The sequence below is a fragment of the Apodemus sylvaticus genome, chromosome 6 (assembly GCF_947179515.1).
Source record: "Apodemus sylvaticus chromosome 6, mApoSyl1.1, whole genome shotgun sequence".
Classification (NCBI taxonomy): domain Eukaryota; kingdom Metazoa; phylum Chordata; class Mammalia; order Rodentia; family Muridae; genus Apodemus; species Apodemus sylvaticus.
Genome location: NC_067477.1, coordinates 4572077 through 4593384, shown reverse-complemented (window position 1 = coordinate 4593384; position 21308 = coordinate 4572077). Strand labels below are relative to the sequence as shown.

At 40.9% G+C, this 21308-nt stretch overlaps 1 pseudogene; it reads right to left on the bottom strand.

Annotated features, from left to right (window-relative positions):
- Positions 1-19808: 19808 nt before the first annotated feature.
- Positions 19809-20275, bottom strand: LOC127687765 (Ig heavy chain V region VH558 A1/A4-like; annotated as a pseudogene).
- Between the last annotated feature and the right edge of the window lie 1033 nt (positions 20276-21308).

Below are 21308 nucleotides of genomic sequence, written 5' to 3'. Positions count from 1 at the left end.
ATGGCAGTGGTCTGGTTTTGGTCATGCTCTACAGTTGTGTGAGTTATACACTTGAAGAAAGATGAATAGAAGAAGCCTCAGGGTTGAGCTTTGGGTTTTATTTTTATGTAGAAAACTTTGAACAGAGGAACCTGCATGGGAGAACAGTGAATCTACCAAACAAACTGACTTCCAGATATAAGAGGATTCCTGCACATATGAACCTACAGAGACTGACAGCATGCACAGTGTATGTACACACAGACTCCATCCACATGAAGACCCAGTGTTGATAGAAGGAAATGGCCACAGGTTCTCACCCTTAACCAATAAGTTTTAGAAATTGACATTCATGTCCAAAGGAAAAATTAGATTTCTCCAATGGTTTGAGTTTATTAACCACATTTAATGAAGGATACATCTCTAACAGTAGAAGGTCAGCACAAAATGTATTCAACAGTGTTTTTGTGAATATTTGCTCCCATTGTTTTCTGCAGTAATTTTATGGCACACATATTTAAAACACGTATCATACTTATGGAGTTGCAATTATGAGTTTGTGAGTGGATGTGTGAGTGTGTGTGTGAGTGTGTGTGTGAGTGTGTGTGTGTGAGAGAGAGAGAGAGAGAGAGAGAGAGAGAGTTTCATCTTTATTACAATGTTATCCACTTTTTATGTGTTTTCTCATTCTTTTAATTTTTTTAAATTTTTATTAGATATTTTCTTTATTTACATTTCAAATGCCATTCCCTTTCCTGGTTTCCCCTCCAAAAACACCCTATCCCATCTCCTCTGCCCCTGCTCACTAACCCACCCACTCCAGCTTCCTCATCCTGACATTCTCCCATACTGGAGCATTGAGCCTTCCCTGGGGCATTGAGCCTTTCCAAGATGAAGAGCCTCTCCTCATTTGATGTTCAACAGGGCCATCCTCTACTACATATGCCGCTGAAGTCATTGGTCCCACCATGTGTATTCTTTGGTTGGTGGTTTAGTCCCTGGGAGCTCTGGGAGTACTGGTTGGTTCATATTGGTGTTGCTCCTATGGGGATGCAAGCTCCTTCAGCTCAGTTGTTTCTTTCTCTAGTTCCTCGCTTAGGGACCTTGTGCTCAGTCCAATGGTTGGCTGAGAGCATCCACCTCTGTATTTCTCGTGTACTGGCAGAGCCTCTCAGGAGACAGCTATATCAGGCTTTTGTCAGCAGGTGCTTGTTGGTATCCACAATAGTGTATGGGTTTGGTGACTCTATATGGGATGGATTCCCAGGTGGGACAGTCTCTGGATGGTCTTCCTTTAAGTCTCTTATCCACACGTTGTCTCTGTATCCTCTCCCATGCATATTTTTTTCTCCCTTAAAGAAAGGACCAAAGTGTCCATATTTTGGTCTTCCTTCTCCTACTTAATATTCATTTGGTCTAGGAATTGTATCTTGGGTGTTCTGAGGCTAATATGCACTCATCAGTGAGTTCATACCATGTGTGTTCTTTTGTGATTCGGTTACTTCATTCAAGATGATATTTTCGAGTTACATCCATTTGCCTAAGAATTTCATGAATTCATTGTTTTTAATAGTTTAGTATAGTCTCATTGTGTAAATGTACCACATTTTCTGTATGCATTGCTCTGTTGAGGGATGTCTGGGTTATTTCCAGCTTCTGGGTATTATAAATAAGGCTGCTAGGAACATGTGTCCTTATTACATGTTGGAGAATCTTCTTGGTTTACGCTCAGGAGTGGTATAATTGGTTCCTCAGTTAGTACTATGTAGAGTCTACTGACGAACTGTCAAACTGATTTCCAGAGTTGTTTTACCAGCTTGTAATCTCACCAGAAATGGAGGAGTGTTCCTCTTTCTCCACATCCTCACTAATATCTGAATTCGCCTGAATATTTGATCTTAGCCATTCTGACTGGTGTGAGATGTAATCTCAGGCTTGTTTTTATTTGCATTTCTGTGGTAGTAAAGGATGCTGGACATTTCTTTAGGTGCTTCTCAGCCATTCAGTATTCCTCAGTTGAGAATCCTTTTTTAGCTCTGTACTATATTTTTTAATAGTGTTATTTGTTTCTCTGGAGTCTAAATTCTTGAGTTCTTTGTATATATTGGATATTAGCCCTCTATTGGATTAGTATTGGTAAAGATATTTTCCCAATCTGTTGCTTGCTGTTTTGTCCAATTGACATTGTCCATTGCCATACAGAAGTTTTGCAATTTTATGAGGTCCCATTTGTCCATTATTAATCTTCGAGCATAAGCTATGCTCTCTTCATGAAATTTTCCCCTGTGTCCATTTGCTCAAGGCTCTTCCCCATTTTCCTTTCTATTAGTTTCAGTATATCTGGTTTTATGTGGAGAGCCTTGATCCCCCTGGACTTGAGCTTTCTACAAGGAGATAAGAATGGATTAATTTTCATTCTTCTACATGCTAACTGCCAGTTGATCCAGCACCATTTGTTGAAAGTGCTATCATTTTTCTACTGGATGTTTTTAGCTCCTTTGTCAAATATCATGTGACCATAGGTGTGTGGGTTCATTTCTGTGTTTTCAATTCTATTCCATTGATTGACCTGCCTGTCACTGTACCAATAACATACAGTTTTTAGTACTATTGCTCTGTAGTACTGCTTGAGGTCTGGGATACTGTTTCTGCCAGAGGTTCTTTCATTGTTGAGAATAGTTTTAGCTATCCTGGGCTTTTTGTTAGTCCAGATGTCTTTGAGAATTGCTTTTTCTAACCCTATGAAGAATTGATTTCACATTTTGATAGGGATTGGATTGAATCTGTAGTTTGATTTCAGCAAGATGGCCATTTTTACTATATTAATCCTGCCAAACCATGATCATGGTAGATTTTTCCAACTTCTGATGTCTGCTTCGATATTTTTTCAGAGACTTGAAGTTCTAGTCATACAAATGTTTCACTTGTATGGTTAGAGTCAAGCCAAGATACCTTGTATTGTTTGTGACTCTTGTGAGAGTTTCATTTTCCTAATTTCTTTCTCTGCCTGTTAAGTCTTTGCATATAGGAGGCCTACTAATTTGTTTGAGTTAATTTTATATCCAGCCACTATGTGTATTATCTTTCTATCCAAAAATGAAAGGCTGGGCAGTTGGGTGAGTGGGAAGGTGCTAGAAGAAGTTTGTAAAGATTAGCAGTGATCATAATACATTGTGAATTCAAATATTTATTCTCTAATACTTTTATTTTCTATACTCCACTCATTGCCACACTCCAGGTCCAAGCTTCCACATTTCCTTATCCCACTTCTCCTTTCTGTTTTCAAGAGGATGCTCACCTCCCCCTACACCAGGCCTCCCCTTCCATATCATTTCAAGTATCTTGAGGTTTACATGCATTTCCTAGCATTGAGGCCAAACCAGGCAGTCCTCTGCCATGTAAGTGTCAGGGGTCTCAAACCAGCACATATATGCTGCCTGGATGGTTGCTCAGTGTCTAAAAGGTCTCAGGACTCTGGGTTTATATGTACAAAAAGACAAGTAAATATAAATCTTTCAAGTGTTCAACAGAGTAACTTCATAGTGTGTGAGCATGGAAACATGACATGTCAATCACAATGAGTAAATTTATGTTAAGAAATTAAACCACAGAGGATAAAGAATCCATTCCTACACTCAACACTTTCTGCTGGTGATTCTTGGCCCCATTCTACTGCCCGCTGGTCAGGAACTCTACTGCAGGTAGATTTATCATCACTAACAATAAAGTTGCATGGTCTGATTTCAACAATAACATATCCCTGCAGTTGGTGTGCTTGCAGGGATCAGATGCAGAGAGAAATGGCTTTTTATTATCTGGAGATTATGACTGATGTCTTAGCCTCTTAATTTAAGTTGCTTCTATATTATCATCAATAACAATCTCAAAATCATCTGCTTTCCTAGTGCAAATTGGATCTAGCTCTTACAGTTCTCATTTGTAATAAAGCGTTAACCACAGAAACTAGGGTCTATTTGAGGCTTCATGCGGCTCTACTTGGGCAAGAGCAACTGAAGACAGAATAACAACAGTGAGTCTTGGGCATCACCTCATATATCCATGCATGAATTCTTGGGACACTAACATACAGGAGTCAAAAGAAAGAGGAGGAATCACTGTGGTACTGACAGCAAACTTAAAAATTCAGAAAATTGACATTGAGAACGAAGTAGAAATCAATCACATGTATTCTGCAACACAATCTCCTTCCAAACCTGCATGCATATGCATTTAATGGGATGAAGAGAGAAAAAATCATATTGACAAAGATTATAACTTGTAGAAATATGTAAGCTTAGAAAGCTTTATCTATCTGCGTATGCCTTTCCAACCCAGAATCCTCTTATTCCTGTGCATATTATATGTTATTTAAGATTTACAGGATTTGATATTGACAGTACATGTTCATGGATCTGCAGAGATCTGCTCCAAAAGGGTGTGCTATTACTTATTGATTATTATATATGTATAATGATAACCAGAAAAGGATATTAATAGCAGGTATCTTTTCTAAATGTAGTCCCCCACAAACCTTGCTGAATGGGGGCTCACCTGTCACAGATTTTATAATAATCTGAAGCAGGCCATTTCAGGATGATCACATGCTAGTATATTAGCTTGTCCCATTATGGCTCCTGACAATTACAGGGCTGGATATTGGGAACAGAGAAGTCTATGCGTTTGAAATCAATGATCAATACATATTACTGCAACGTGCCACCCCCTGAATCTCATGAAAGAAAGTGAGATGATTAAAAATATTCACTGAGAGTATTTATTTTTTTCTTGTTTTTTTCTTTTATTTTATTAGATATTTGCTTTGTTTACATTTCAAATAGTATCCCCTTTCCTCATTACTCCTCCGAAAACCCCTAAACCCATCTGCCCCATCCCTGCTTACCAACACCCCTCCCATTTCGTGACCTGGCATCCCCCTACACTGAGGCATGGAGTCTTCATAGGACCAAAGGCCTCTCCTCTCATTCATGTCTGAAAAGGCCATCCTCTGCTACATATGTAGCTGGAGCCATGGGCCCCTCCATGTGTACTCTTTGTCTGGTGGTTTAGTCCCTGGGAGCTCTGGAAATACTGGTTAGTACGTATTATTGTTCCTCCTATGGTGCTGCAAATTTCTTCAGCTCCTTGGGTGATTACACTAGCTCCTCAATTGAGGACCCTATGCTCAGTCCATTGGTTGGCTGTGAGCCATGGGTATTTTGATCACCTTTTAAGAAGGATCAAAATATCCACACTTTGGTCTTATTTCTTCTTGAGCTTCATGTGGTCTGTGAATTATATCTTGGGTATTTCGAGTTTCTGGGCTAATATCCAATCATCAGCAAGTACATACCCCGTGTTCTTTTGTGATTGGGTTACCTCACTCAGGATGATATTTTCTACTTCCAACCATTTGCTTAAGAAGTTCATGAATTCATTGTTTTTAATAGCTGTGTAGTACTCCATTGTGTAAATGTACCACATTTTCTGTATCCATTCGTCTGTGGAGGGACATCTGGGTTATTTCCAGCTTCTGACTACTGTAAATAATGCTGTTTATGAATATAGTGGAGCATGTGTCATTATAACATATTGGAGCATCTTCTGAGTATTTGCCCACATGTGGTATAGGAGGGTCCTAAGGTAGTACTAAGTCCAATTTTCTGAGTAACTACCGAACTGATTTCCAGAGTGTTTTAAACAGCTTGCATTGGCATTAACCATAGAAAGTAAGTATTGACCTGATCCTCCTAGATATTTTATGGTGTCTTTTTACAGAGGAGAGGTTTTAGGCTTTCTTTCTGTTACTTTAAGGAGTTCCTCGAAACACCAACATCTATGCAATCAAGTTTGCTTAACAGGGGACCCAGAGAAAGAAAACATGGTCCTCCCCTTGCAGTGCTGTGCCTTGCACCTCTCCCTGGTGCCCATGTCGGCTCATAAGCAGACACGCATAGATTTGAGTTTTATGTGGCTCCTAAAGGGAGATCCACTTGTATAAGTTTTGATGACAGAGAGTGGATTTGTGCCAAACATTCTGTAAGTGTCTTTAACAGATTCGACCATTTTTAATCCAGGTGAGCCTGGGTAGAGACAGCCATTCTGCTTAACAAACAAGGTCAAGAGTCAGAAGCAAAGCAGAATTAACTTGTCTTTGCATGGCCCAACTCATTCAGTTGTATATTAGCAACTTTCAGACACTAAGTCTGACTTCCCAGTGTGGGGGGAGTGGTTTTGAGGATTCAGCTGCAATTTAGCAGCTATCAAACACAAAAGGTAGCCTCTGGGGTGAGGGAGGTAGCTTTGTGAATCAAGAGATAAGCTGTTATTTTTCAGGCAGAGTGGAGACTATATTTTAAATTAACTCAGCTGGCTGAAGAAAATTATTAGCCGTCTTCATAATTGGAATCTACAATATTGCAATTATTTCTAGACTGATCTATGATTGAGTCAACTGATCACATTAAAGGAAAGAGAAGAGTCATTATAACTCCTCCTTTAAACTAATTTTTCTAGGTTAGTTTAACAGACTCCATGTTCTGTCCCACAAGGACTAAGAGCTTGAAGCAAGGCAGATTAACTAAACTGGGACATAGGCAAGTAAAGTCACCATTGTCAGGGCACTCAGCAAGCCCACAGGTCAGCATTATCTTCAGCATGCCACACCAATCACTCTGGCAGCTAGTATCCTGTTGTATCATTCTGTGGAAAAAAAAAACACAAACATGCCTTCTTCCCCATATTAAGTCAGGATCATGCCATATACCAAAAAGTGGATCATTCCATCTCATCTAGGCGTGAGCATACCTAGTTATAGGGTGCTAAGACACTCAGTAAAGAGTTCCTTGGCATCCAAATTTTAAATTTTTCTTGAAAATATACAAGCATAATTTAAATAATATGCATAGGGTTATAATTTTTTCCTTTTTGTTTTTAAGAAGATATTGTTTTAAAATTTCCATATTACCTCATCCTTGAGGATTATAAAGAATTAAATTGTTGTTAAATTGATGTGAAAGACATCTCAAATGCTTGATGACTGTAAATAGCCAGTTCCATTATATTTTTTAATCTAAGTTGGAACACCAAGCATAGCCAATAATGTAGACAATGACTATGCAAGCACAGATAATAAATATAGCATTTTAGTTCCTTTTCCTGTTAGAGCAGTTGCAACTAGAAAACCTAAAAATGTATCATTAGTCACATGTACATATTTTAATTTTCTAAAATCAGACATTATGAGAACCATTCATTTGTAGCCATTGATTAAGTCCTCTAGAATTAACACCACTATGTATTACAGGTAAAAATTGGGGACACCGAGAAAAAGGCTTTACAATTTCTTATGCACATTTTCTAAAAATATAAAATTATTCTCAAGCCATTACTATTTTGATAATGTAATGAATATGGTTGTATGGCCAATTGTTCCTATGTAAGGCTTATAGTCTGCCTGGGATACCAGTCTCATGTGACCTTGTCTTAAGGGGTCTTGTCCAGGTAAAATAGAATGAGCTCTTTTTTAAAGATTTATAAATTTATTGTATATAAGTATACTGTAACTTGACCCATCCAGCAGGTCCACTTATTCCAGGGTCCCGAAGAGGTGCTACCTGAGGGTCAAAAGGGGGAAGAAAGAAAGGGAGACCAAGCAATTGGGGCATCTTTATGTCAAGGTCTCATTTAATGTGGGGGAGGCAAACGGGTGTTAAGGCTTACAGAGAAGAAATAACTTTCACACAAGAACAAAGGAGGGAAGGGCAGAGACATTCTTGGCTATCGAAGCAGGAAGCAAAAAGGTCATCCGGTGGGGACCCCTGGTGTTTAGCCAGCAGGAACATTCTGCAGTTAGGGCAGGAAAATGTATTCTCAGAATCTTCTCACACTGACAGCTCATGGGGAAGGCTCTAGTTAATTGTTCTCATATTTTAGCAGCCACCACCTTAGGGCCATGAGTAAGCATTAAATCTGAATAGCTCAGGACGGCTTCCCACATCTCCCCCCTAATTCTTTTTTAGAAGACTGAATGCTCTTTGGGGGAGATGGCTGGGCAGAGGGTGTCTAGACCATAAATGTGTAGCCCACTCTGTCTTAGGATCAACCTCTTGATCCCAGCTTTACCTGTCATAGGGTTACCTTGTCTTCCTCAATGCCCCGTGTCTTAGGTTGGTCAGGGGACAGAGGAAGCTGCCCATCATTGAGAAGGCTACCTTAGGTCAAATCATCTCACCTCCGGAGAAGCCAAGGGATGATAAATGGGGGCTGAGCACATTATTTCAAGAGGTTTTGAAAATTGAGCCTCCCTGATGTCGGTGAGGAAGAGGCTTCTTCCTGGTCGCTCTGTGCCTTCGGATCCCCCGCCTCTCCAGTCTCCAGCCGATGGTACTGCACTGAAAGATAATTCTTAGGCAGAGGATAATCTATTTGTGATTTAATAAAGCAGGTTAATCGTTGAAAGACCCAGGGACCAAAGAAGATTAATAGCAATAATCCTATGAAGGGTCCAAGGATAGAGGGTAATAAGGTGGAAAGCCATGGGGATGTTGAGAACCAGTTCTTATACCAGGACTCCTGTTGTTCTCATTCTTTCTTGCATTTTTCCAAACTTTCTTTTACTCTCCTCAGACTATCATCTACCAGACCAGTCTTGTCTACATAAACATAGCATTCTTCTCTAAGGGCTGCGCAAAGTCCTCCTTGTTGTAAGAAGAGCAAATCAAGACCTCTCCTATTCTGTAAAACCACTTCTGATAAGGAGGCCAGAGAATCCTTTAAACTGGCTAAACCATCTCTGAGTTCAGCCAGATCCTTATCAATGGCAGCACTGAGCATGTAATAGTGCTGCCAATTTTGTTGAGAAGTAACAAGGGAGGCAATGCCTGTGCCCGTTCCGGCTGCCCCTAATCCTAGAATGACTGCAAGGGTGACAGCCAATATAGACTCTCTCTTAGCTCTATGGGGAGTCTTGCTTCCACATTCCCAAAATTTCCGCAGATCCTCTGGTTCACAGATGCTAAATTTAGGTACTAATTGCACCAACACACAATAATCTCTTTTATCTATAAACTGAGTGGTGATGAGAAAGGTAGTCAAGCCTGTAGAACAGGCCAGATAAGTGTGATTTGGAGCCAATAGGTACTCAGAATGCTCATAAATGGTAATTGTATGGTTGCAAGTTTCTAACAATTGTCGCGGTGGGATCATGCTCTTTCCTAACACACAGCTTCCAATCCCTGAAACTTCAGTAAGAGTAATCTCTAGAGGAGTGCCAACAAGCTCCTTCGAATCACTGGTGTAGGTAAAATTTCCAAAGAGAGCTATACGCTCATAAAAGGGAGGGGAAGCTGAGAAACACATCCAGCAGTCTATATATCAGGTCAAATTAAGTTCTTGTTCCTTAAGAAGTAGAACAGAGGCAGAGGCATTAAGAATGGAAAATATCGGGGGCGGGGACGGCGGCGGCGGCGGCAGCAGCAGCAGCAGCAGTACAGCAGTGGGGCCATCAGCAGCGGAGCCAAGGCGACACAGGGTCCAGTTAGGCCCTGTGCCCACGACCACTGACCTTCACTGACCAGCCGGGCTGCAAACAGCTGCGGTTTTGCGGCGCCTTTCGCTGCACAGAAGCCACTTCAGAACTCGGCCTCTCCATCTTGATTTCGAAATCCAGTGTCATCAGACAGTCTGAGGTACACAAACATAATCCGAGGCCAACACCACGGGGGTCTGAGCCCGACGGGCGTTGGCCTGCATCTGGGCCCTTGGCTGTTCCGGGGGGGCCATCAGGGCGCCAACCCAGCCAGGAGGTTTTTTGCCCGGGCCTCCGCGCGCGCCGCCATTTTGCCTACATGACAACAGAGAGGTCTGGCGGGCAGAGCCATAATGGGCATAGCCTGAGGCTAACAAAGCGGGGTTCTAGGCCCCAAAAGGCATAGGATTGACCCCAAGATCTGGGCGGCTTGGTGGGCCATCTGTGAGTCAACCCACCCAGGAGGTTGTTAGCACAGCAGACTCTCCCAGTGCTTTCGGGGAGCACGGGCGCACACGCCCGACATCCTGGTCACCTGGCAGACCCAATTAACAGTCATAGCCCTAGGGGAACTTGATTCAGACCTTGGCCTCCCAGACTTTTGCCTGGACTTAGGGCCTCGGCAGCCAGGCTAACCTTGTGTGCGCCAGCCCAGTTGGGGGATCGGCTGCCCAGCCGAGTGAGCGGAACACAGGGGAGGTCCCAGCAGCATACACCATCGGCGCTCCCTGGGGGTGCACACGGACTCCATCTGGTCCATAGACACAATCTGGGGCAAGGCCTCAGGCAGGAGCCCTCAGATCAACTCTCTCCGCTTCCGGATCCAGATCAGCCTAGGTGCCAGCACCACATCGCCAGGTCCGGGCAGCCAGCTGGGAGAAGTCAGTGTGCTCCAGTGAATCCAGCGGGCCCCAGCGGAAACCTTCGGGTGCCTGCTTCGGGATCTGAACAGCCTGGGCAGCAGCACCCTGTCTACAGGCAGTGCAGGGGGTAAGTTGTGCACCAGAGGCCAACTGGGAAGGGGCAGCTTGCACTGGTGAGTCCAGCACTGACAAGACCAAGTAACACCAGTGAGAACTAGATGGCAAAAGGCAAACGCAGGAACGTCTCTAACAGAAATCAAGGCAATATGGCAACATCTGAACCCAATTCTCCTCTACCAGCATGTCCTGGATACCCCAACACACCAGTAAAACAAGATTTGGATTTAAAATCACTGGTCATGATGCTGGTACAGTAACACATGAAGGACATACTTAAAGAAATTCAGGAGAAAATGAATCAAAAGTTAGAAGCCCTTGCAAGGGAAACACAAAAATCATTTAAAGAAATCCAGGAGAATACAAAAGCCAACAATGAGGAAACACAAAAAAAAACTTAAAGAAATACAGGAGAACTTTGGTCAACAGGCTGAGGTCATGAAAGAGGAAACACAAAAATCTCTTAAAGAATTACAGGAAAGCACAAACAAGCAAGTGAAGGAGCTAAGCAAAACCATCCAGGATCTAAAATCAGAAGTAGAAACAACTAAGAAAATTCAAAGGGAGACAACTTTGGAGATAGAAAGCCTTGGGAAGAAATCAGGGGACAGAGATGCAAATATCAACAGCAGAATACAAGAGATAGAAGAAAGAATCTCAGATGCTGAAGATTCCATAGAAACCATGGACTCAACAGTTAAAGAAAATGCAAAATGCAAAAAGCTTGTAACCCAAAATATCCAGGAAATCCAGGACACAATAAGAAGACCAAACCTAAGGATTATAGGCATAGATGAGAGTGAAGATTTACAACTTAAAGGACCAGCAAATATCTTCAACAAAATTATGGAAGAAAACTTCCCTAACCTAAAGAGAGAGATGCCCATGAATATACAAGAAGCCTACAGAACTCCAAACAGACTGGACCAGAACAGAAATACTTCCCGTCACATAATAATCAAAACACCAAATGTTCTGAACAAAGAAAGAATAATAAAGGCAGTAAGGCCAAGTAACATATAAAGGAAGACCTATCAGAATCACAGGAGATTTTTACCCTAGACTATGAAGGCTAGAAGGTCCTGGGCAGATCTCATGCAGACTCTAAGAGAACACAAATGCCAACCAAAACTACTATATCCAGCAAAACTCTCAATCACCATACATGGAGAAACTAAGATATTTCATGACAAAACCAAGTTTACCCAATATCTATCCACAAACCCAGCCCTACAAAGGATAATAGGAGGACAACACCAATACAAGGAGGGAAACTTCACCCTGGAAAAAGCAAGATAGTAACCTTTCATCAAACCCAAAAGAAGTCAAGCAATCAAATTTAAAAAATAACGTCAAAAATGATAGGAAGTAACAATCACTATTCCTTAATATCTCTTAACATCAATGGACTTAATGCCCCAATAAAAAGACACAGACTAACTGACTGGATATGTAAACAGGACCCTACATTTTGCTGCTTACAGGAAATACACCTCAGGGTCAAAGACAAACACTACCTTAGAATAAAAGGCTGGAAGACAATTTTACAAGCAAATGGTCTCAGGAAACAAGCTGGAGTAGTCATTTTAATATCAGATAAAATTGACTTTCAACCCAAAGTCATCAAAAGAGACTCTGAGGGACACTTCTTGCTGGTCAAAGGAAAAATACAACAAGAAGAACTCTCAATCCTGAACATCTATGCTCCAAATGCAAGGGCACCCTCTTTCGTAAAAGAAACTTTATTAAAGCTCAAAGCACACATTGCACCTAACACAATAATTGTGGGTAACTTCAACACTGCACTTTCCTCAATGGACCGATCAGGAAAACAGAAACTAAACAGGGACACAATGAAACTAATTGAAGCTTTGGAACAATTAGATTTAACAAATATATATAGAACATTCTATCCTAAAACAAAAGAATATACCTTTTTCTCAGCACCTCATGGTACCTTCTCCAAAATCGACCATATAATTGGTCACAAGACAGACCTCAACAAATATAAGAAGATCGAACTAATCCCATGCATCCTATCTGATCACTATGGAGTAAAAGTGGTCTTCAATAGCAACAGAAACAACAGAAAACCCACATACACGTGGAAACTGAACAATACTCTACTCAATGATACCTTGGTCAAGGAAGAAATAAAGAAAGAAATTAAAGACTTTTTAGAACACAATGAAAATGAAAACACAACATACCCAAATCTATGGGACACAATGAAAGCAGTGCTAAGAGGAAAACTCATAGCCCTGAGTGCCTCCAAAAAGAAAATGGAGAGAGCATACATTACCAGCTTAATGACACACCTGAAAGCCCTGGAACAAAAAGAAGCTATTTCACCCAGGAGGAGTAGAAGGCAGGAAATCATCAAATTCAGGGCCGAAATCAATCAAGTAGAAACAAAGAGAACCATACAAAAAATCAACAAAACCAGGAGCTGGTTCTTTGAGAAAATCAACAAGATAGATAAACCCTTAGCCAGACTGACCAAAGGGCACAGAGAAAGTATCCAAATTAACAAACTTAGAAATTAAAAGGGAGATATAACAACGGAAACTGAGGAAATCCAAAAAATCATCAGATCCTACTACAAGAGACTGTACGCAACACAACTTGAGAATCTGGAGGAAATGGACAATTTCCTTGACAGATACCAAATACCAAAATTAAATCAGGACCAACTAGACCATCTAAACAGTCCTAAAATGCCTAAAGAAATAGAAGGAGTCATAGAAAGTCTTCCAACCAAAAAAACCACAGGACCAGATGGTTTCAGTGCAGAATTCTACCAGACCTTCAAAGAAGAGTTAACACCAATACTCCTCAAACTATTCCACAAAATAGAAACAGAAGGAACACTACACAATTCCTTCTACGAAGCCACAATTACGCTGATACCAAAGCCACACAAAGATCCAACAAAGAAAGAGAACTTCAGATCAATTTCCCTTATGAACATCGATGCAAAAATACTCAATAAAATTCTTGCCAACCGAATCCAAGAACACATCAAAACGATCATCCACCATGATCAAGTAGGCTTTATCCTGGGAATGCAGGGTTGGTTCAATATACGGAAATCGATCAATACAATCCACTACATAAACAAACTCAAAGAACAAAACCACATGGTCATTTCATTGGATGCTGAAAAAGCATTTGACAAAATTCAGCATCCTTTCATGCTTAAAGTCTTGGAGAGAACAGGAATTCAAGGCCCATACCTAAACATAGTAAAAGCAATATACAGCAAACCGGTAGCCAGCATCAAACTAAATGGAGAGAAACTTGAAGCAATCCCACTGAAATCAGGGACCAGACAAGGCTGCCCCCTTTCTCCTTATCTTTTCAATATTGTACTTGAGGTACTAGCTCGGGCAATTTGACAACATAAGGAGGTCAAAGGGATACAAATTGGAAAGGAAGAAGTCAAACTATCATTATTTGCAGACGACATGATAGTCTACCTAAGTAACCCAAAAAACTCCACTAGAGAGCTCCTACAGCTGATAAACAACTTCAGCAAAGTGGCAGATTATAAAATCAACTCAAGCAAATCAGTGGTCTTCCTATACTCAAAGGATAAGCAGGCTGAGAAAGAAATTAGGGAAATGACCCCCTTCACAATAGCCACAAACAGTATAAAGTATCTTGAGGTGACTCTTACCAAACATGTGAAAGATCTTTATGACAAGAACTTCAAGACTCTGAAGAAGGAAATGGAAGAAGACCTCAAAAAATGGGAAAACCTCCCATGCTTATGGATCGGTAGAATAAATATAGTTAAAATGGCCATTTTGCCAAAAGCAATATACAGATTCAATGCAATACCCATCAAAATCCCAACTCAATTCTTCACAGAGTTAGAAAGAGCAATTATCAAATTCATCTGGAACAACAAAAAACCCAGGATAGCTAAAACTATTCTCAGCAACAAAAGAAAATCTGGGGGAATCAGTATCCATGACCTCAAGCAATACTACAGAGCAATAGTGTTAAAAACTGCATGGTATTGGTACAGTGACAGGCAGGAGGATCAATGGAACAGGATTGAAGATCCAGAAATGAACCCACACACCTATGGCCACTTGATTCTCGACAAAGAGGCTGAAAACATCCAATGGAAAAAAGATAGCCTTTTCAACAAATGGTGCTGGTTCAACTGGAGGTCAGCATGCAGAAGAATGCGAATTGATCCATCCTTGTCTCCTTGTACTAAGCTCAAATCCAAATGGATCAAGGACCTCCACATAAAGCCAGACACTCTGAAGCTAATAGAAAAGAAACTGGGGAAGACCCTTGAGGACATCGGTACAGGGAGAAAGTTTCTGAACAGAACACCAATAGCGTATGCTCTAAGAGCAAGAATTGACAAATGGGACCTCATAAAATTACAAAGTTTCTGTAAGGCAAAGGACACCATCAAGAGGACAAATCAGCAACCAACAAATTGGGAAAAGATCTTCACAAATCCTACATCAGATAGAGGGCTAATATCCAATATATATAAAGAACTCAAGAAGTTAGACTCCAGAAAACTGAACAACCCTATTAAAAAATGGGGTACAGAGTTAAACAAAGAATTCTCACCTGAAGAGCTTCGGATGGCGGAGAAACATCTTAAAAAATGCTCAACTTCATTAATCATTACAGAAATGCAAATCAAAACAACCCTAAGATTTCATCTTACACCAGTCAGAATGGCTAAGATTAAAAATTCAGGAGACAGCAGGTGTTGGAGAGGGTGTGGAGAAAGAGGAACACTCCTCCACTGCTGGTGGGGTTGCAAATTGGTACAACCACTCTGGAAATCAGTCTGGCGGTTCCTCTGAAAACTGGGCACCTCACTTCCAGAAGATCCTGCTATACCACTCTTGGGTATATACCCAGAGGATTCCCCACCATGTAATAAGGATACATGCTCTACTATGTTCAAAGCAGCCCTATTTATAATTGCCAGATGCTGGAAAGAACCCAGGTATCCCTCAACAGAAGAGTGGATGCAAAAAATGTGTAGTACACAATGGTGTACTATTCAGCCATTAGAAACAATGAATTCATGAAATTCTTAGGCAAATGGATGGAGCTAGAGAACATCATACTAAGTGAGGTAACCCAGACTCAAAAGGTGAATCATGGTATGCACTCACTAATAAGTGGTTATTAACCTAGAAAACTGGAATACCCAAAACATAATCCACACATCAAATGAGGTACAAGAAGAAAGGAGGAGTGGCCTCTGGTTCTGGAAAGACTCAGTGAAACAGTATTCGGCAAAACCAGAACGGGGAAGTGGGAAGGGGTGGGTGGGAGGACAGGGGAAGAGAAGGGTGCTTTTGGGACATTCGGGGAGTCGGGGGCTAGAAAAGGTGAAATCATTTGAAATGTAAATAAATTATATCGAATTAAAAAAAAAACAATGGAAAATATCAAGTGGGAGGAGGGCATAGGGCCCGGGGTATGGTGGGCTGAAACAAGGTAGTCAATGAGGAACTTCTTGGACCTCGTGTGGGGCCCTTAGGCCTTGAGGCTTCCTTAGGTGATGAAGGGGCAAGATTATGTAATTGCTGATTAGGTCCAATGGAAGCCCGATGCTCATTTGGGAGGACCTTTGTTAACTTTATTGTGAAGGTCAATCCAGTATCTTTCCCACTCTTATAAAGGCGCAATCACCATTCAGTTCCACGAGAATTTAGCCAATCATAGTTTTTTCCAGGGGTGTGAAAGATATTATGATGGGATTGCACCATCCTTTTAGTGAGCTATCTCTCCCACATTGACTATTCAAGGGCATTTCATTGGGATCATAGATTTTCATGACAGGGAACTTTCTTTTAACTGTGATAAAATCCCATGAGGATGAAGGCTTCCAGTAAGTATCTCCTGTGGTCTTACAGCCCCAGGCAGCACAGTTGTAATCAGTGCTGTACCCACAACGGTAGCCCAAAGAACAGTCTCTATGAGAGGCCCCGGGGTCAAACATAAATTCCGTCTTTATTAAGGCGAGACTAGCTCTCCTGACTGTATTACTGCAGCCAGGCTCCGTGCTATAATCTGAGATCTCGGGGGCGTGCTCTAGAGGCAAATATTTGTCTAGTACACCCGAATCAGAAGGGGCCCCTAGGGTTAATTTACCAAGGTCCACTTCTAATGGGATCCAGGATATTTGGGCTGCAACCTTGGAGGTGGAATTGGCTACATCCCCAGCCTGATTTATGATGAGCCATGTGTAATTGAAAATTTGGTAGGGGGACTTATGGTGACTTTCCACCCCCAAGGGACTTACCCTCTCCAGAGTCATTATGAGAAGGAGAAGGCATATTCTTCAATGGTTACTCATGGTACTAGAAGAGAAAACATAGAATTTTCTCAGGAGCCACCCTGGAATTTGTTATAAGGCTTTATTAATCTTTCAGGGAGCCATCTGGCTCCCCCTTCTTTAGAATTATAAATACAGCCAGACCCTTTTCCCCAGATGATAACAGGGTCTGGCCCCTGCCATTTCCCAGATAGGGGGTCTTTCCAAAGGGCTTGGACACAATCCATATTTGTTGTGGGATGCCATAGGCAATCAGCAGTGGAGATGTTTACCTAAAGTTAAGAAATTTAAAACAAACAGGGCATGGGATAATAGGAGCTTAGCATTGCCTTTAAAGGAATAGAGAGTTTCCTCAGTGGTGAGCTTTAAAAGGGTATTTTTAAGCATTTGATTGGCACGTTCAACAATCCCTTGACCCTGGGGATTGTAGGGGATGCCTATAATATGTTTTATCTGTATATGAGAACAAAATTGCTTAAATGTTTGACTGGTGTAAGCAGGTCCATTGTCTGTCTTAAGTATTTTGGGTTGGCCCATAACAGAGAAGGTAAATAACATGTGTCATTACCACTAAAGGTATCAACAGTCACATGCACAAATTTAAGTTTTCCAAAAGAGGGAACATGAGTAACATCTATTTGCCAAAGTTCTCCGGGGTCAAGGCCCCTGTGATTAACTCCCAGATTCGGATCAGAAAGCAATATTAGACAACTTTTACAACGTTTCACAATTTGCCTAGCCTGCTCTCGAGTTATTTTATATTTAAGTCTCAATGTTTGAGCATTTAGGCGATGAAGGGAATGAGCCATCTGAGCCTCTCGAAGTGAATCAGTAAGGGAGGCCAATACAAAAGCTGGTAGCTTTATCGGCCAAATCATTCCCCTTAGTTAGAGGGCCAGGTAGGTTTGTATGGGCCTTCATGTGTCCTACAAAGAATGGGCTAGTTCGAACCCTTATATGCTGCTGTATCTTGAAAAGCAACAAGAAGGCCAGTGATGAAGGCTGTATAATGGGGACAACTTCAAGAACTTGGAGGGCTCTGACTACATAATGGCTATCTGAATAAAGATTAAAACTCTCATCAATTGTTTTAAATACCTCAAGGGTGCCTCGTAATTCTACCAATTGAGCAGAGGCATAGGTCGTGTTAATATGAGAGGCCCGATTTCCAATGACAAAGGAAGCCCTTCCATTTTTTGATCCATCTATAAAGACAGTTAAAGCATCCCTTATAGGTTTTAATCACATAACTTTTGAAAAAACAAAAGGGGTGTTATAGAGAAATTGTATTAGTTTATCTCCTGGTAGGTGGGTATCAAACTTCCCTTGATAGCTGGCCAATAAAATAGTCCATTCATCATCTCTCTGTTGTAGCCAAGCAAGTTGCTCTTGTGAATAGGGTGAAATAATTATGTCTGGATCATCTCCAAATTCTTAAACCAGAAAGTCTCCTGTCTAAAGGAAATAGGGGGACAAAGTGTGGAACAGAGACTGAAGGAAAGTTATCCAGACACCTCCCCACCTGGGGATCCATCTCATATATGAACACCAAACCCAGACACTATTGCAGATGCCAAGAGGTGCTTACTGACAGGAGCCGGTTATAGCTGTCTCCAGAGAGGCTCTGACAAAGGCTGACAAATACAGAGGCAGATGCTGGCAGCCTACCATTGGATTTAACACCAGTACCCAATGCAGAAATTAGAGAAAAAACTGAAGGAGCTGAAGGGGTTTGCAACCCCATAGGAAGAAGAACAATATCAACCAACCAGAACCCCCAGAGCTCCCTGGGACTAAACCACCAACCAAAGAGTACACATAGAGGGACTCATGTCTCCAGCCACATGTATAGCAGAGGATGGCATTGTCTGACATCAATAGGAAGAGAAGGCCTTGGTCTTGTGAAAGCTCCATTCCCCAATGTAGGGGAATGTCAGGGCAGTGAGGTAGGAGTGGGGGCAGGGGAGCATTCTCATAGAAGCGGGGGAGGGGGGGAGGGGAGCTTAAAGAGGGGAAGCCAGGAAAGGAGATAACATTTAAAATGTAACTACATAAAATATCCAATAAAAAGAAATAAATAAAAAAGTTCTGGTCTCTTGGAATCCAGGTATATTTATATCATGATTTTTTCTGATAAATGATTTCCATTCCCTAACACATTCCTGATCTTCTCCAAGCTTCGTTCTATTTCTTTATCTAACTGGAGCCTAAAAATAATTTTGAAAAGTAAACAAATAGGAATAAAGCAAAACAAACAGAAGAAAAGTCAAACAAAAATGAAGCACAAGAAACACATGTGGATGGAGAGACACACGTTCACAAATAATCTATAGAAAAAAGCTGAGCAAAGGGTATGTGATGAATCATGAGAGGTGATGCCGTATCAGTATAGGTCCACATTCTAAAAAGGCTAGTGACTGTAGGGATGATTGCTGAGACTGGGAGGGAAGTAAATATGGTCTCAAACAGGTATCATCTCAGAACCTACTTAATTGAACAGGTATATACAATGTGATGGCTAATGAGTTCCATGAAAAATGATTTAATAATATTTTGACCAACCTACTGGAAATATATTTACTAGCCTGTGCATTCTGATATAAATATTTCTCACATTCTAAGAGACTGGAACTTCTGTTGAAACACACAGGCAGAGTTAGCAACACAACTCAGGATCTAGAGATATTTTTATCATGTGTCATCACACTTGTACTTTTTATTGTTTTAGGGAGCAAGAAACATGTTAATGGAGGTGGTCACTGATGAAGAGATAGGGAAGGTATGGTGTTCTGTAGGTTTGCCCTAAACCACCGTCACTTTAGTCCTAGAAGTTTTTTTTTTTTTACAAAGATGACAAAGGCACTATGGGACTGTGAGGAGGAAGCAGTGAGTGGACATTCAAAATTACAGTTTCTGAATAAGTGTAAAGATTAACCTTTCTGCCATCTCAGTCTGGTTGCAGCTTTCAACTCCTCCAGGGTTTCTGACACACTCAGGATGTGACTACAACACTGTGTCTAGCACAGTAATAGAGAGCAGTGTCCTCAGATGTCAGACTGCTGAGCTCCATGTAGGTTGTGCTGGAGGATTTGTCTGCAGTGAGTGTGTGCTTGCCCTTGAACTTCTCATTGTAGCTAGTACTACCACTTGCAGGATTAACAGCTCCAATCCATTACAGGCCATGTGTGGGTGACTGCTTCACCCAGTCCATTTCATAGTCAGTGAAGGCGTAGCCAGAAGCCTTGTAGAACAGCTTCACTGGAGTCTCAGACTTCACCAGCTCACCTCCAGGCTGCTGCAGCTGAACCTGGGAGTGAACACCTGTGGAGAGAAAAACAGAGTGGATGCCATTGTCAGCTCAAGCCATGTCTCTTCTTCAGATTAGGAACTGGTGAGTCCCTTACCTGCAGTTACTGACAGGAGGAAGAGAAAGACCCAGCTCCATTCCATGGTTAGAGTTGGTGTGTTCAGGGACTGTGAGGAGGACACTGATCACAAGATGTTTTCAGGGTGTTGACATCACTGTATTTACTGCCATACACTCTGGTAATTTGCATATTAATGAGCAGAGTCCATCTTGGATAAGAACCTAGTCCATCTGGAGAAGAACTGGTGAACAAGGACTGGGAAGGCACATTGGTCAGGCAGCAGAGTGCTCAGGTCCTAATTCTCTGAGGAAATGCATCCCATACACATTCCATGAACCCTGGGCAGATGCTGTAAGCTCTCGGATTTTTTGCCCTGAATCTGTTGCTTGACTTGGGACAATTTTAAGACATTGATTTACACATGATGCTTTGTGATAATGACAACAATGAGGATGACAACAAAGACGACAACAGTGATGTTGGTGAAAATTTCCAAAAATACCTAACTTTTTGAAACTTTAGGGACTTCTTTCAGATATATGCAATTAACATTTTTATTTCTAACAGGTTATATAATACAAAACTCACTAAATAACTAAAAGTAAATGTGCTTAAAGTATTTATCTATCAATGATTATTGCAGCACTATCATGAATAACTAAATTATAGATATAAGTTTTACACATGTGAACAAAGGATTTTATGACTAAGGCATGTATACATAAACACACATATATACATATATATGTATATACACATATATATGTGTGTGATGTGAATTTAAAAACTTCATTTATATGCATAAATGAATGCACACAAATGAATGAAATGAATAAGAAATTTACAATAATTTTGGAAAAATTGATGCAATGAGATAAACCTATATAAATTAAGAGAATCTCAAAAATCACATACATTAAGTGAAACTCTCCTTATCACTTCTTATTTATTTCATAGTTATATGCAACTATGTACACAAATACATGATATTGTATCACTGAAATTGCCTAGTAGAATAAAGGAAAAATAGTACAGACAAGAGGTTACAGAAGAAATATACACAGTGTACAAAATACATTTTATGAAAGTTCTATATACATGTAAAGTTGTTATTTTATATTTCA